This window comes from Desmodus rotundus, chromosome 1, assembly GCF_022682495.2.
Source record: "Desmodus rotundus isolate HL8 chromosome 1, HLdesRot8A.1, whole genome shotgun sequence".
NCBI lineage: Eukaryota > Metazoa > Chordata > Mammalia > Chiroptera > Phyllostomidae > Desmodus > Desmodus rotundus.
In genome coordinates this window covers 100,330,308-100,345,617 of record NC_071387.1, presented here as the reverse complement: position 1 = coordinate 100,345,617, position 15,310 = coordinate 100,330,308, and the positions used below count along the sequence as shown (strand labels likewise).

General features: G+C 47.0%; 1 pseudogene; it reads left to right on the top strand.

The window, feature by feature from the left end:
• Positions 1-10,499: 10,499 nt before the first annotated feature.
• On the top strand, positions 10,500-10,949 carry LOC128779570 (small ribosomal subunit protein uS10-like; annotated as a pseudogene).
• The last annotated feature ends 4,361 nt before the right edge of the window (positions 10,950-15,310 follow it).

Genomic DNA, 15,310 nt, shown 5'->3' with positions numbered 1-15,310 from the left:
GACCCTACGCGGGGAGTCTGGCGAAGCGCAGGGCACGTTCCAGGGTGCGGGCAGCAGCGGTCTTCCCATCTCCGCGGGATCCCGGCGTGCCCCACGCGGGTCGCTGCCGGTGCCCCCGGCGTGTCCGGGGCGGTGCCTGTGGTCCCTGTGCAGCCCCCAGCCCCTTGTGCTGCGCGGCTCTTAGCCCCCGGCACCCTGTGGTCCCGGCATCTCGGGATCCCAGATCCAGGAGCGGCCGGGACTGTGTTGCTCCTCCGCAGCTACGAGGCATTTATAATCTAGTAACATCCACGAAAGAACTCGAGCGCCCGCCTCTTGCCCGGAGGCAGAGATTTAGGGACCCTGAGAGCCGCGCCTCGCTTGGACCTGCCGCCCGCTGGGCTAGGAGGCTGGGCAGCTGGAGTAGTAACAGGAGCATCAGAAGCGGGCCTCCTGGCGAGTGACTGCTGGGGGTGGTACAGGGCTGTCTCTGGAGCAGGACAGCCAGGGGACCCCAGGCGTGTTAGACAAAATAAAAAGCAAGCAGGATAATGAGCTAGAGATGCAAACTAGAACACTTGAGATCATGCATTAGTCCTCTGGGCTGCCATAACAAAGTACCACAGACTGGGCGACATAAACGACAAAAATTATTTTCTTACAGTTCGGGAAGCTGGAAAGTCCAAGATCAAGGAGCATGCAAAGTTGGGTTCTCCTGCCATTTCGGGACCTCTCTCTCTCAGCTTGCAGGTGGCTGCCTCCTCCCTGTGTCTTCACATGGTCTTCCCTCTGCGCCCAGGCAGCTCAGGTGCCTCTGTGCGTCCACAAGGTCTCTTCTTTAACAGACACTCGTTAATCCCTGACGGGTGTGGCTCAGCGGGTGGGGCACTAGCCTGAAAACGGAAGGGTGGCCGGTTGGATATGGGTAAAGGCACATGCCTGGGTGTCCAATTGGGGACAGGCGAGAGGTAGCCGATCCTTGTGATGTTTCTCTCCCTCCCTCCCGCTCTAAAAAAAATAAATAAAACCTTAAAAAATAAATAAAATCTTAAAAAATAAATAAAGGACACCAGTCAAGATTTTTTTAAAAAGAAGACACCGGATTTTTTAAAAAAGATCAGGACCCACCTTAATAGCCTCATTTCGCCTAATCGCCTCTGTAAAGGCCCTGTCTTCAGGTGCAGTCATATTCTGAGGTACTGGGGCGGGGGCACAATTCGGCCTGTTACGGATCCCACAGTGCCGCATGTTCCCTTCTCCTTCCTCACTATTGTCACACTTGGGACACTTACGACAGCAGACGTGTGGGGTTTCTTCCCACACCAAGTAATTCTCTGTGATGCCAGCTGGGTGTCCTACAATCCATTTCTGACACTAACCAGAGTTAGCACAGACCTGACAAGGTAAGGGCTCAGTCCCAGAAGACCACCCCGACTTCCGATGCCAATCGCAGATAGTGGGTCCCAGGGTACCCACAACTTCTGCTGATTTGACTACTCGTAGATTCCCATGACACTCGTTATTTGCTAGAACAGCTCATAAAACTCAGGGAAACATAAAAAATGATTCCGGTAAACAGCCATATACATCAGGTGAAGTCCGGAAGGGCCCCAAGCAGGAGCTTCTTCCATGTAGAGTTGGGGCTCGCCGCCCTCCCAACGTGTAAATGTGTTCAGCAACCTGAAGCTCTCTGAACCCCATACTTCTGGGGTTTTTATGGTGGCCCATCACAGAGGCATGACCAATTCATTAGTAACTCAATCGTCAGCCCCTCTCCCATCCCTACAGCATGGGTCGTGGGGCTGAAAGTTCCGGGACGCTAATCATGGTCTTTTGGGTGACCAGCCCCATCCAGGAGATATCAGGAATCTGCTCAGAGTCACCTCATTAGAACAAAAAACTCTCCTCTATCAACCAGAAAATTACAAGGGATTTAGGAGCACTGCATCAGGAACTGGGAGTAGAGACCAAATACTAGAACAAAAGATGCTCTTAGTGTTCTTAGCACTTAGGGAATTATAGGGGTTTTAAGAGCTCTGTGCCAGGAACCAGAGGCAGAGACCAATACATATATTTTCTATTATTTCACAGCCCACCCCCTGGCCTCTGACCACAGAACACTTATAGTAAAATGATGTACGACTCAAAAGATACTGGCACATTACTAGGACCCCCACACACTCGTATTCATTTCAGCCCGCCATCATCTCATGTGAAAATGCGGCCAGAACGAGGGCACTCAGGTTTGGGGACTTCCGTTCAATCTTGTCAGGTTCCAAAAGCAGAAGTGGTCTCCGCAAACACGGGTGCCCCGTTTCAGGTATCTGACATAATCGTACTAAGAGACAATATCATCTTTTGCTCTGAGCCTCTCTCGAGGTGTTAATGTAATATTGGACTTCCCTCGTTACATAAGACATTTATTCACAACTTTTCCCTTAGCTGCTATTCCTCCTCTCCATTTATACCCAAACTCTTACGACATTGGGAGAGATGTTAGGGTTGGCCGTTGCGCTGCGGGTCCAGATTGCAGGCAGCAACAGCAACCTAGCAAGTGCCTCCCCCTCAGTCCTGTCCCGTTCACATAAGTTGACACAGATGCAGACCCTGTGGGCTTTTACCACCAGGCATGCGGCCACACTCACTGTTACCACCAATTTTGGCAGATGTGGTGAAGGCACGTCCTGCTCCATCAGGCCCTCAGGAATTCTGACATGAGGGTTTAAAACACAGGGTCCGCACAAATAACACACCTTTTTATTACAAAATCTTTTTTTTTTTAGATTTTTATGTATTAATTTTTAGAGAGGGGAAGGGAGAAAAGAGAGGGAGAGAAATATCCATGTGTGGTTGCCTCTCGACCACCCCCTGCTGGGGACCTGGCCTGCAACTCAGGCACGTGCCCTACACTGGGAATCCAACTGGTGACCCTTTGGTTCTCAGGCTGGCATTCAATCCACTGAGCCACACCAGCCAGGGCTACAAAACCTTTTATTACAAAATCATAAGCATGTAATTCTGTAACAACGATATCACATTCAAGCACATTATATGACATTTTAGGTGAAAGTTATTACATCCCTATTATTACCCTACCAACCACACTCAAGCAGGCGTTACTTCTGCCGGATGCTGTATGTTGCAACATCTTACTTAGGAGTCATTTCTGTTTCAGGCACTTCCGTTTGCAGCCCTGGTTATATGACCACTGAATCACGTATGAAAAAAATTAAGGCAATGCAGGAAAAAAGGAAGAAAAAATTGAGTCATTATACCAGCATCCTTTCCCTTTTGGAGGAACTGCAGTGTCCAGCCAGCAAAATTCCCCACTGCCCTTGCCCCAGATGCGCCAGGAAAACAGAGAAATCTATCTAGTGGGGAAAATCCTTAAGCCCACTCATGTTTGTGTTGAGTGTGAGCACACACTCATGAAGGTGTGTAAACCAGCTCTTCAAGCCTGCATCTCCTTTCATTTTACACAACCAATGTTTTTCTTGCCCATTCCAATTCTCTATCAAATGAAACTCTGAGAGGGACATCTCTCTGCACATTATTGAACGTAATGGGCTACAAAGTGTGGTCCTTGGCCTGAAGAAATGATTGGCCATAATAATTGGTGCACTATGTTCTGTTCTGTTTTTTTTTTTTTTAATTTTAAATAGCATCTGAACATTTGCATCTAGCCCTGGGTAAGCAAAGCCCAGTCCAGAGTCAGTGTCTGTCCTCATCAAAACCCATTTCTAACCCCCTGAGGAGACCAGGACCGGTCTGACTCGCCGCTGTGATCAAGGCCTTCCCCCCAGGGAATGCCACGCAACGACCTGCAGTCTGCACGTATACTTACGTTACGGGCCCAGGTGGCCACCTCACTTGAGCACACAGAGATGTCTGCCTGCTGATTCTAATCACCTTCTAAATCTGGAAGGGGGTTCTTCAAATGGGCATCAACATGTCCTACTTTATTCACCCCTCAAATTCCCACAGGGATCTCCACAGGGACCAAGTTTCCATTGCCCTCCTGCCTGCTCAGATGGCCAGGCCATTGGCCACTACCATGAGCTGGTAGAAACCAAAACGTAGGGAATTTTACACTGTTCAATTCGTCCATCGCTGCTGAGAAAACAGCAAGCAGTTCAGCCCACAAAGCTGATCTGTTTTTACCTTCTCTGATCAGAGCGGTAGCCTTCCAAACAGGATGTTGTCCATTCACCATGGAACTGCCGTCCACAAACCAGGCAGCTCTTTGTTGGTCAGTCAACAGGTATTTATAGGGCACTGTTCTAAGTGACAATAGAAGCCTGGAGCTTCTCACACTGTTCAGAAGTTAGTCCCAGGTGGTAAAAAAGGCTTCCTGCTTGTGAATATCTCCTTGCTGCCCCCGGCAGCATGATCCTGTATAAATCACTTCCATTTCATTATCAAACTCTTCTGGGCCCCGCAATACCCGTTACAGCATCTCTCTGACATCACCCAAGACACTGCGGGTACTTCAGGTTTCAGGATCCTTTTCTGTCCTTCAGTCGTAGGAGTAGCTTCAATTTATGTCTGATAGCAGGGTAGTAAACGCCCAGAAATGGAAATTCTCTCATCCAACGTCCCAGAAGTCATCAGGAGGAGGTGCTCACGGGGTGTTGCTAGTAGCCCCAGTCCACACTCCACATGGGCTGTCACACAGAGAATCTATTCCAGCTTCTGTTCCACACTGCGTGGGCTCACAATTGCACGGGTTCCCATTTCACATGTCCAATTAATGTGGCTTGAAGGGTGGATGTACATGCCTGTTTTATAAGACTAGGTAGGAAAATGTTCCCCAGTGCGGTACGATGTCCACCCCCCTAACACAATCAGGTAGAAGATTCGCGACCACTTCACATAAAGCCTGCTCAAATGTACTAATTCTACTAACTCTTACCCGAATTCCATCAACCCTCACATGTCTAACTGTAGCCCGTTAGGGCATCATCAATAGGTCCTGGTTTTACAATACTAGGTAGAGGAAGTGTTCCCCAGTAGGACATAATATCCATCCCCATAAAACATTAGGTAAAGGAGACACAACTTCTTTTTTTAAAAGATTTTATTTATTGGCTCCAGCCACGTGAAAAGCGGGCAGTTACCAGGCAGTTATGTGACTTGTCCAAAATCATGAAAACAAACTAACCTTTATTTCCTTGCCTCCGCCCTCTCCTGAGTCAGAGGGATTGATCCCATTTCTCTGGCGCACTTCGGAGCCACTGTCAAGGCAATAAAAAGTTCGTGTTCAGGACAACCAATAAAACACACTTGGCGTCCGCCGACAAGCCCCTTGCGGTGAAAAGGAAATGGCAGCTTTCTTGGGTGTGGTGCCGCCAATAGAGTCAGGTCTAAGGGGAAAGGAAAGATGATACGAAAATAAAGGGGGGTGTGGAATAAAAAAAAGAGAGAGAGGAAAAAACAGATTTTATGTCTTTATTTATTTTTAGAGGGAGGGGAAGGAGGGAGAAAAAGGAGGAGAGAAACATCAATGTGTAGTTGCCTCTCGCGCGCCCTCTACTGGGGACCTGCCCCGAAACTGAGGCATGTGCCCTGACTGGGAACTCAAGCCAGCAAAGCTTTGGTTCACAGGCCAGCATTCAGTCCACTGAGCCACACCAGCCAGGGTGGGGCCTAACTTCTTTACAGAGAGCCTGTTTAAATATTCCAACTTTTATAATCTTATCGACTCATATTTTTATGTTCTCTCAATCTAACTGTAGCTCCAGTCAGGGCTTCATCAATAGGTTTTGGTACCATAGTGCATGGGGCTCCTGAATTAAGGAGCCCTGGGAACTTTTCTTCTTCACTACCTGACCATTTTACCCACTGTTATTCAAAAGGCCTTGGATTGGAGAGGATTCTGGGAAGATGGTGAAGTAGAAAGCACCAGGAATCTGTCTCCCCACATGGACAATAATTACACTGGCAGAATCTATCCAATGGAACTCTGAAGGCATACAGCTGCTGGGGGAAGGCTTGGACAGTAAATTGCGGTAGATCTTAGCACAGTAGCAGCTACTCAACCCACGCCCCCAGCCACACGGCGGGCAGCTGTGCGTGTTCACTGGAGCAGCTGGCACACAGCTTTTGGGAGCTTGTTAAAATGTCAATACTACCCAAAGCAATCTACAGATTCGATGCAATCCCTATTAAAATCGCAATGATGGCCCTGGCCGGTGCAGCTCAGTTGCATGGAGTGTTGTCTGTAGCTGAAGAGTTGCACCTTCAATTCCCAGTCAGGGCACATACCTAGGTTGCTAGTTCAATTCCCAGTCCAGACACATATGGGAGGAGACCAACGGGTGAGGACAATAAATAGATAAAATAAACCCTAATGATTTTTTTTCAGAATAGAAAAAAAACCATGCTAAAATTCATATGGGTCCCGGCTGGTGTGGCTCAGTTAGTTGGGCATCATCCCACAAATCAAAAGGTTGCAGGTTCAATTCCCGGTCAGGACACATGCCTGAGTTTCAGGTTCAGTCCCCAGTTGGGGTGCATATAGAAGACAAACACACAATGTTTCTCTCTAACATCAATGTTTCTCTCCCTCTTTCTCCCTCTCTTCTCCTCTCTCTAAAAAAAAAATAATTAAATAAATTTAAATAAAGTAAAATAAAACTCATATGGAATTCATATGGAAGAAGGCACAGGGACGATTCTAAGGACTTCTTGTCAAGATAGAGGAGGCATAGGTAAACACGCATAGCCTCCTTGCGCAACTGTACAATTACAACCAGATCTCAAAAACATATTAACACCCAGAACCATCAGAAAACCAAGCTGTATGGAGGTCCAACAACCAATGATTTATAGAAGCCACATTTATCCAGATGGGCAGGAGGGGCGGAGAGGCAGCGTGGTACAGAAAGGCAGCTGGGGCTGTGGCAGTGTAACTGTTGGCCCCACATTCACCTGTGATGGATAAAAATAGGAAGGGTACCTTGAGAGCAAGCAATCCCAGCCCCAGGCCAGACCACACAGCCCAGGGTTCCAGCACAGGGAAGATAAACCCCCATTACCTCTGGCTGTAAAAACCAGCGGGTGTTGGGGCAGCAGAAGACACTGCAGGATTTTTGCCACTTAAAGGGCCTGCTGGGCTGAGAACAAAGGCAAACCCCACCACAGCAGCTGGAAGGGCACCAATTACATACAGGAAGTGGGTGAGGTGACTGGAAGCAGGAAGAGGGCAGAGCAAGCCTCCAGAAGCCAGGCAGTGGCACTGTCCCCTCTCCAAGCCCCAACCACACACACACACACACAGAGCCACAAAGGGGTCAAGCAGGTTGCCCTGTCCTGGTCCTGGCAATTACCTAAGGCTCCATCCCACACTATTTACAAGTGCCTTTTCTACATAGGCCATGCTACTAAGACAGGGAGCAAAAGCAACTCTACCTTGTTGGGAACCGCCCTGCCTGGTTTCAGAAGCTGTAACCCCCCATGGCTAAGGCTGAGTGAGAGACCTTGGGACCATAAGCCACTAAGGAGACAAAGCTTATCTCCCTGGCAGGGGCGCTGCCTCTGCCTCCTTTTACTTCAACCTGCTTGGCCCCGAGCGGATGACCGGTTAGCCAATGACGGGTAAGATTCCTCAAGGGAGGGACAATCTAAGACAGGCATGGTCACCAAAGGGCCCTCAGGGAAGGACTTGGGGGGCTATAGAAAAAGAGGGTGATGGACCCTCTTCCGCAGGCTTTGACATAGCCTGAGTCCTCACTCTGTCTATGAGAAGTCTCCTCATCTCTTGGCTGCCTTACTTCCCCTGACTGACTTAATCCTGAAACTATGCCAGAGGGTGGTGCAGCCCTGTGCTGGAAAGGGCGGGTTCCCTGGGGCGATCAGGCCTAAGAAAGAATACATAAAATCCTGTGAAACCTGCTTTGCTAAGAATGCCCTCGATTTTCTGATAAGGGGTCCAAGCATGAAATGAGTTTGTTCCCCAAAGTTTTATAGCCCTTTAGCTAACTGATCCTGACTCAGAATAAGCCCTCAGAGCTCTTCATATGTTATATATTGTTTAATCCTTACTGCCTGACAATGATTGATGAGCTTTACCTGTATTCCTGTGCAAACTGAACCCAATAAAAGCCCATTGAGGAAAGGCTCCTGGTCCTTCTCCTTTGAGAGATCGGCCACCTTTCCTCCCCAAGCAGATCATGTCTTGGTAGACTTATTCTCATCTGCAGCAGACGTGGAGCTCTGCAGGCAAAGCTCTCCCACACTACCTAACACAGAAACAAACATAGGGAGGCCACTACATTGAGAAGGAAAAGAAATATGGCCCAAATGAAAGAACAGAACAAAATCCCAGAAAAAGAACTAAATGAAATGGAGATAGCCAACCTATCAGATGCACAGTTCAAAACACTGGTGATCAGGATGCTCAGAGTACTCATTGAGTACGGCCACAAAATAAAGGAAGAAATGAAGGATACACTAAATGAAATAAAGATAAATGTACAGGAAACCAACAGTGAAGGGAAGGAAGCCAGGATTCATATCAATGATTTGGAACAAAAGGAAGAAATAAACATTCAACCAGAACAGAAAGAAGAAATCAGAATTAAAAAAAAAAAAAAAAAAACAAGGAAAGGCTTAGGAACCTCTGGCACAACATTAAACGTTACAACATCCAGATCATGGGGGTTCCAGAAGGAGAAGAGGAAGAGTAAGAAGTTGAAAACTTATTTGAAAAAATAATGAAGGAAAACTTCCCCAATCTGGCAAAGGAAATAAACGTCCAGGAAGTCCAGTAAGCTCAGAGTCCCAAACAAGTTGGATTCAAGGAGGAACACACCAAGGTACATCATAATTAAATTATGCAAGGTTAAAGATAAGGAGACAATCTTAAAAGCAGCAAGAGAAAAGCAGAGAGTTACCTACAAAGAAGTTTTCATAAGACTATCAGCTGATTTATCTAAAGAAACCTTACCGGCAAGGAGGGGCTGGAAAGAAGTATTCAAAGTCATGAAAGGCAAGGACCTACATCCAAGATTGCTCTATCCTGCAAAGCTATCACTTAGAATGGAAGGGCAGATAAAGTGCTTCCCAGACAAGGTCAAGCTAAAGGAGTTCATCATCACCAAGCCCTTATTATATGAAATGTTAAAGGAACTTACCCAGGAAAAAGAAGATCAAAAATATGAACATTAAAATGACAACAAACTCACAACTATCAACAACTGAAACTTAAAAACAAACAAACAAACAAACTAAGCAAACAACTAGAAGAGGAAGAGAATCCCAGAAACGGAGATCACCTGTAGGGTTATCAGCGGGGAGGGGGAGGGAGGAGAATGAGGGAAAAGGTACAGAGAACAAGTAGCATAAATGGTAGGTACAAAATAGACAGGGGGAGGGTAAGAATAGTATAGGAAATGGAGAAGCCAAAGAACTCGTACGTATGTCCCATGGACATGAAGTGAAGGGTGATTGCTGGAGGAAACGGGGTACCAGGTGGAGAGGGGAAAGGGGAAAAAATTGGGACAACTGTAATAGCATACATAGTCAATAAAATATACTAAGAAAGAAAAGAAAGTACAGGGACTATTTTAGATTAAAAGAAATTAAAGAGAAATACAGCTATCCAACATGTGATTCTTGACGGGATCCTGGATCAAAAAAACATCATTTAAATAGGGCATTACAGTAATAAACAGTAATAAAAGATTATTGTATCTGTCATATTTTATCAATGTTCAATTTATCACATGTGACAATGGTATGTGCTTCTGTAGGAAAACACTTGTGTCCTCAGGAGATGCTGAGTGAGAAGCTGAAGCAGCCTCTGATTAGGAAAACGTGTGCTGGCGGGTACAGCGTAACAGAGAAAGAAAGCAAATGTGCCAAAATATTCACAACTGTGAGCCTACAGGGAGGCTATTCATTTATATTATTCCTGCAATTTTTCTTCTTTTTTAAAAAGATTTTATTTATTTACTTTTAGAGAGGGGAAGGAGAAAGAGAGGGAGAGAAACATTGATGTGTGGTCACCTCTCACACGCCCCCCACAGGGACCAGGCCCACAATCCAGACATGTGCCCTGACTGGGAATCGAACCAACGATCCTTTAGTTCCCAGGCCAGCACTCAATCCACTGAGGCACACCAGCTGGGGATATTCCTGCAACTTTTCTTTACATTTGAAACTTTTCAAACCTATGCATTCCACTGATATATATAACATAGATGTATCTCAGAAGCATTATGCTAAGTTTACCAAAGAAGCCAGGCACAAAAACCACATACTATATATGATTCCACTTAGAGGAAGCATTGTGGTAAAGACAATATGATAGTAACAGAAAGCGGATCAGTGATCACCAGAGGCTGGGGGTGGGGAGAGAGACTGACTGCAGAGACAGAACTTCTATAGTGATGAAAGTGTTCTGCGACTCCTTGAAGAGCTTGCAGCTGCACTGAGTTCCATTCCACCCACTCCTGTTCCTGACTCACCACTGTTCCTCTCACAGCCGCACAAGTGGGTCAGGAAGCCACACGACGGCCATGGCTTTGAAAGACACTAGAAAGACACCCATGGAACCGGAGGCGGCGATTCACTGAATTACTCTCACCAGCTGCAATGTAAAAATCGCTGGAGAAGGTGTGTGCTGATTTGATCAGAGGCCCAAAGGAGAAGAATCTCAAAGTGAAAGGACCAGTCGGGATGCCAGCAAGACTGAGTGAGAAGCACTACAAGGAAAACTCCCTTTGAGGAGGGCTCTAAGACTTGGGGTCACTTTCAGATGAGGAGCCACAAGTGGCCCACTGACGGGCACACCCCTTCTGATGTGGGTAAGCGGCTTATTTCCACCAGCACTGAGCCAGGAGTCAAGGTTAAAGTCACCAATGCAGGTGTTTAAATCAATCTTTTTAATAAATTGGCTATCAATTGCTTTAAATAAAGTGTGTTCTATATCCTGATAGTGGGGGCAGTTAGGCTACTGCACCACTATAATGAAACGCTTACAATTGATGACCTTTGTTATATAAAAAGTATTCCTTGTAGTGGGTTGAACTGTGTCTCCAAAAAAGTTAAGTCCAAGCGCTAACTTCCAGTCCCTGAGAAGTGACATTATTTAAAGGTAGGGTCTTTGCAGATGTAAGTTAAAGGTCTCAAGATGCCATCACCCTGCGTGTAGGATGGGACCTAAATGTGGTCACCGGTCTACTCAGAAGAGAGAGCGGAGAGCAGTATGGAACCAAGGGACATGGAGAAGACCGGGAGGGGAGGCCTTGTGAAAACGGAGGCAGACATGGGAGCGATGTGTCTGCAAAGCAAGGAATGTCAGGGACTGCTAGCAGCACCTGGGGAGACAGGCATGGAACAGACTTCATCCCAGGAGCATCTATAAAGAACCAACCTGCCCACACCTTAATTTTGGACTTCTGGCCTCCAAATTGCGACACAACAAATGTTTTGTTGTTTAGTAATCTGTTATAGCAGCTTGAGAAAACAAGTATCTCAATAAAGCTGATTTTTTTTTAAGTTGGGAAAAAACTTGGAAACATCTGGTTAATGGATAGAACAAGCTGCAGAACAATGCATTCAGTGTGAAATTTTTATTTTATTTTATTTATTTACTTTTTATCCTCACCCAAGGACATTTTCCCATTGCTTTTTAGAGAGAGAGGAAGGGAGAGAGGACTTAGAGAGAAGGGAAGGGAGGGGGAAAGAGAGGGAAAGAAATATGGATGCAAGAGAGAAACATCGATTGGTTAACTTTTTGTACCCTCCAAAACATGCCCCAACCGGGGACCGAACCCCAGTTGTGCTGTGACCGGGAATTGAACCAGAGACCTTTCGGTTTGCGGGACCATGCCCAACCAATTAAGCCACACCAGCCAGGGCTCATTGTGAAATATTTTAAATAAAACTTTTTTTTTAAGATTTCATTTATTTATTTTAGAGAGGGGAAGGGAGGGAGAAAGAGAGGGAGAGGAACATTGATGTGAGAGAGATACATAGATCCCTCATCGATACATTATGCCTCTCGCACACCCCTAGCTGGGAACCTGGGCCACAACCCAGGCATGTGCCCTGACTGGGAATCGAACCGGTGACCCTTTGGTTTGCAGGCCGGAGCTCAATCCACTGAGCCACTCCAGCCAGGGCTATTTTATATAAAACTTTTAAATGCTTCCAACAATACAACGTATGATTCACAGAATTTGTATACATCATAAAAGCTGAAAGCACCTCAGTCTGGAACTGTGCCATTCCCATTGGGTCCCCTTGATAGTGGGGGCAGGGTGGGCAGTGGGGCATTCTGCTGGCCTCTGGATGCCCCACATAGACTGCCCAAGGCATGTGAGGTCTCAGAAAGCTTCCCCATGGAGGAGACCACAAGCTGAGGCTTGGAAGTCTAGAGGCCCAGCAGGGACTGGGAAGGTGGAGCTGGGAAGCATTCCAGGCTCAGTGTGGGCCTGGAGGCTCCAGGAAGCCAGCTTGTCTGAGTGCCAGCTGGAGAGCATGTGACGGCTGGGTTGCCATCACCTCCCTTATCTAGACATAGCCCAGCCTCCCCAGGGCTTCTCTGGGGCCACTCTGTCCCTTCCCATCCATCTTCCTCCTGGGATCAGCAGGGAGGCCGAGGGCCGGATTCAAAGGTCCAAAGTATGACTAGGGCTGGGAGCCTGGCAAGGGTCTGCCGTGTCGGCACAGGCCAATCACTTCACCTCCCTGAGCTGGTTTCCCATTTGAAGGTATGACCTCATCAAATTGCTATGAGGGTGAAACACATAACATGGGTGGTGGTGAGACACCTCTTCAGCCAGGCTGAGGATCGCTAGCATGGCCTAAATGTTTGTCCTTCACCCTCATTTAATCCTCACAATCCTATGAACTCAGAGCTGTTACCCCCAGTTTACAGATGAGGAAACTGAGGGCCACAGAGGTTAATCAGCTGAATGACACAGGCACGCATAGCTGATAAGTGGCCAAACTTGGACCTGGACTGAGGCTGTAAGGTGTAGTGCCCATGAGCCAAGCTCCTTCGCTATTCTACTTTATTGATTCATTCCTGGTTTATGGGTTGACACCCAACCTGGCTCCTGGGTGGACTGTGAACCTCTTGGAAGCCAGGCCTTGACCACTTCATCTCCAGAGGAGCCCAGCCCCCTGCCCGACCAGAAGAGGGCTCAGGGAAGGTGTGGTGAGTGTACGTGAGTGTGGGTGGGACCCACGGTGACCCTGGCATTTGGAGTGGGTCAGGGGGCAGCACCAAGGGGAGGGAGGGGTGACTCTAGCCCTGCAAAGTCCACCAGACTGTCCGCACAGATGCCATGGAAGAAGATGGAGTGCTTGCTAGTCAAGGTAGCCCCCTCAGACCCTTTTGCAAAGGAATTGGCCCCTCTACTCTCTAGGGGCAGGAAATTGGTCTCAGTCCCAGAACTCAGGAGTACCAGCCCCTAACACACCTCTCCAAGGAGTCCTTGCACCCACTTTCCCACAAATCAATAGTCCCAGCTCCTGTCTTCCTCCTATTTTTCTAGGATCCTGCCAAATAGGCCCTTGCTCCCCCTGACTCAGGCATCCTGACCCCCAGCCAGAGGGGTACGGGATGCACCGGTACTGGCTGGAGAAGCTGGTTATGCACATCTCCACCCATCTTCACCTTCAACGATGTCATGTCGGTAGCCTAGCCTGAAATCAGCTGTGGAGGGAATGCTTACACCACAGAAACTGGTAAATGCAACAAACCCAGGTTTTTCCCCCCAACAGCCTGTTGTTAAATAGTTACCAGCACTCCAGTGCTCCCAACTTTCTATTTGTCCCTGCTCACCAGGACCAGGAGCTCTGGAGTCTGAGGAGACTTGTGACAAGCCACCAGGCCTTGGTTGGGGCATAGCCCACATGCCCAGGCTGCATGGGGCTGGACCCTGGAACCAGCCCTGGATCCTCCAGTCTCCATTCCAAGACTTCCGTCCCCAACTGGAGCACAGCACCCAGTTCTGCGCAGCCCAGGAACTGAAACCCCGAGCTGGGAGCCACGTGGGCACGCCGCTTTAGCTGTCCTCTTCTGCAGCGTGGGAATCAGTATAAGAGCACACACCCTAAGGTCACACTTCTGCAGGTCACATTCAAGCTCTGTCCATGTGACCCAAGCAAGTTAGACCCTCCCTGAGCCGCAGCATCCTCCTGCGTAAGATGGAGGCAACAGTTTGTTTCATTAGGAGTAAACAAGTTGCACCTATAGAAGAGCTGGTTTAGCAGAGTGCTTAATGCGTGTTAGATTTGCTGTTACAATCATTGTTAAAATTGTCTATTCCGAACTACAATGAGATATCACCTCACACCTGCCGGACTGGCTGACATCAATAAACCAACAAAGAACAACTGTTGGCGAGGATGTGGAGCAAAGGGAACCCTTGTGCACTGTTGGCGGAATTGCAAATCAGTGCAGCCACCATGGAGAACAGTATGGAGGTTCCTCAACAACTTAAAGATAGAACTACCATATGACCCAGCAACTAACTCTACTCCTGGGTATATATCTAAAGAAATCCAAAACATTAATTTGAAAAAATATATTCCTATATGTTCACTGCAGCGTTATTTACAATAGGCAAGATACGAAAGCAGCCTAAATGTCCATCGACAGCCAAACGGATAAGGAATCGGTGGTATTTGTATACAGTGTGACATTATTCAGCCACTTAAAAAAATGAAATCTTAACCATTTGCAACAACATGGAGGGACCTAGAGGGTATTATGCTAAGTGAAATAAGTCAGTCAGAGGAAGACAAATACCATATGATTTCACTTATATAGAGGATCTAAAAAACAAAATAAATGAACAAACAAAAAAGGAAACGCATTCATAGATACAGAGAACAAACTGATGGTGGCCAGATGGAGAAAAAGGTGAAAGAGATTAAGTACAAATTGCCAGTTATAAAAATAGTTACGGAGCTGCAGAGTACAGCATGGGGAACACAGTCAGTGATTTTATAATTACAGTGAGTGGTGCGTGTGGGTACCGACTTGTGGCGAACACTTCGGAAGGTATATAAATGTCTAATCACTATGTTGCACACCTGATACTACCATGTGAGGAGGGACCAAAAAACCCCAGAATGCATTCATAAAACATTGTGTGTTTATTCTCACATGTTTAAACTTCAGTCATCTTTAAAGTACCCCCCATTTGATGCAATACACCTATCGAGACTTTTCCACTGCTCAGAACAGTTTTTGAACCATCAATTTTGATGCCTTTTAGTACATCTGCTGTTTTTTGTTTCACTCCTTCCACATCGGCAGAATGTTTCCTTTGAGGACTTTTTTCAACCAGGGAAACAACAAAAAGTTGCT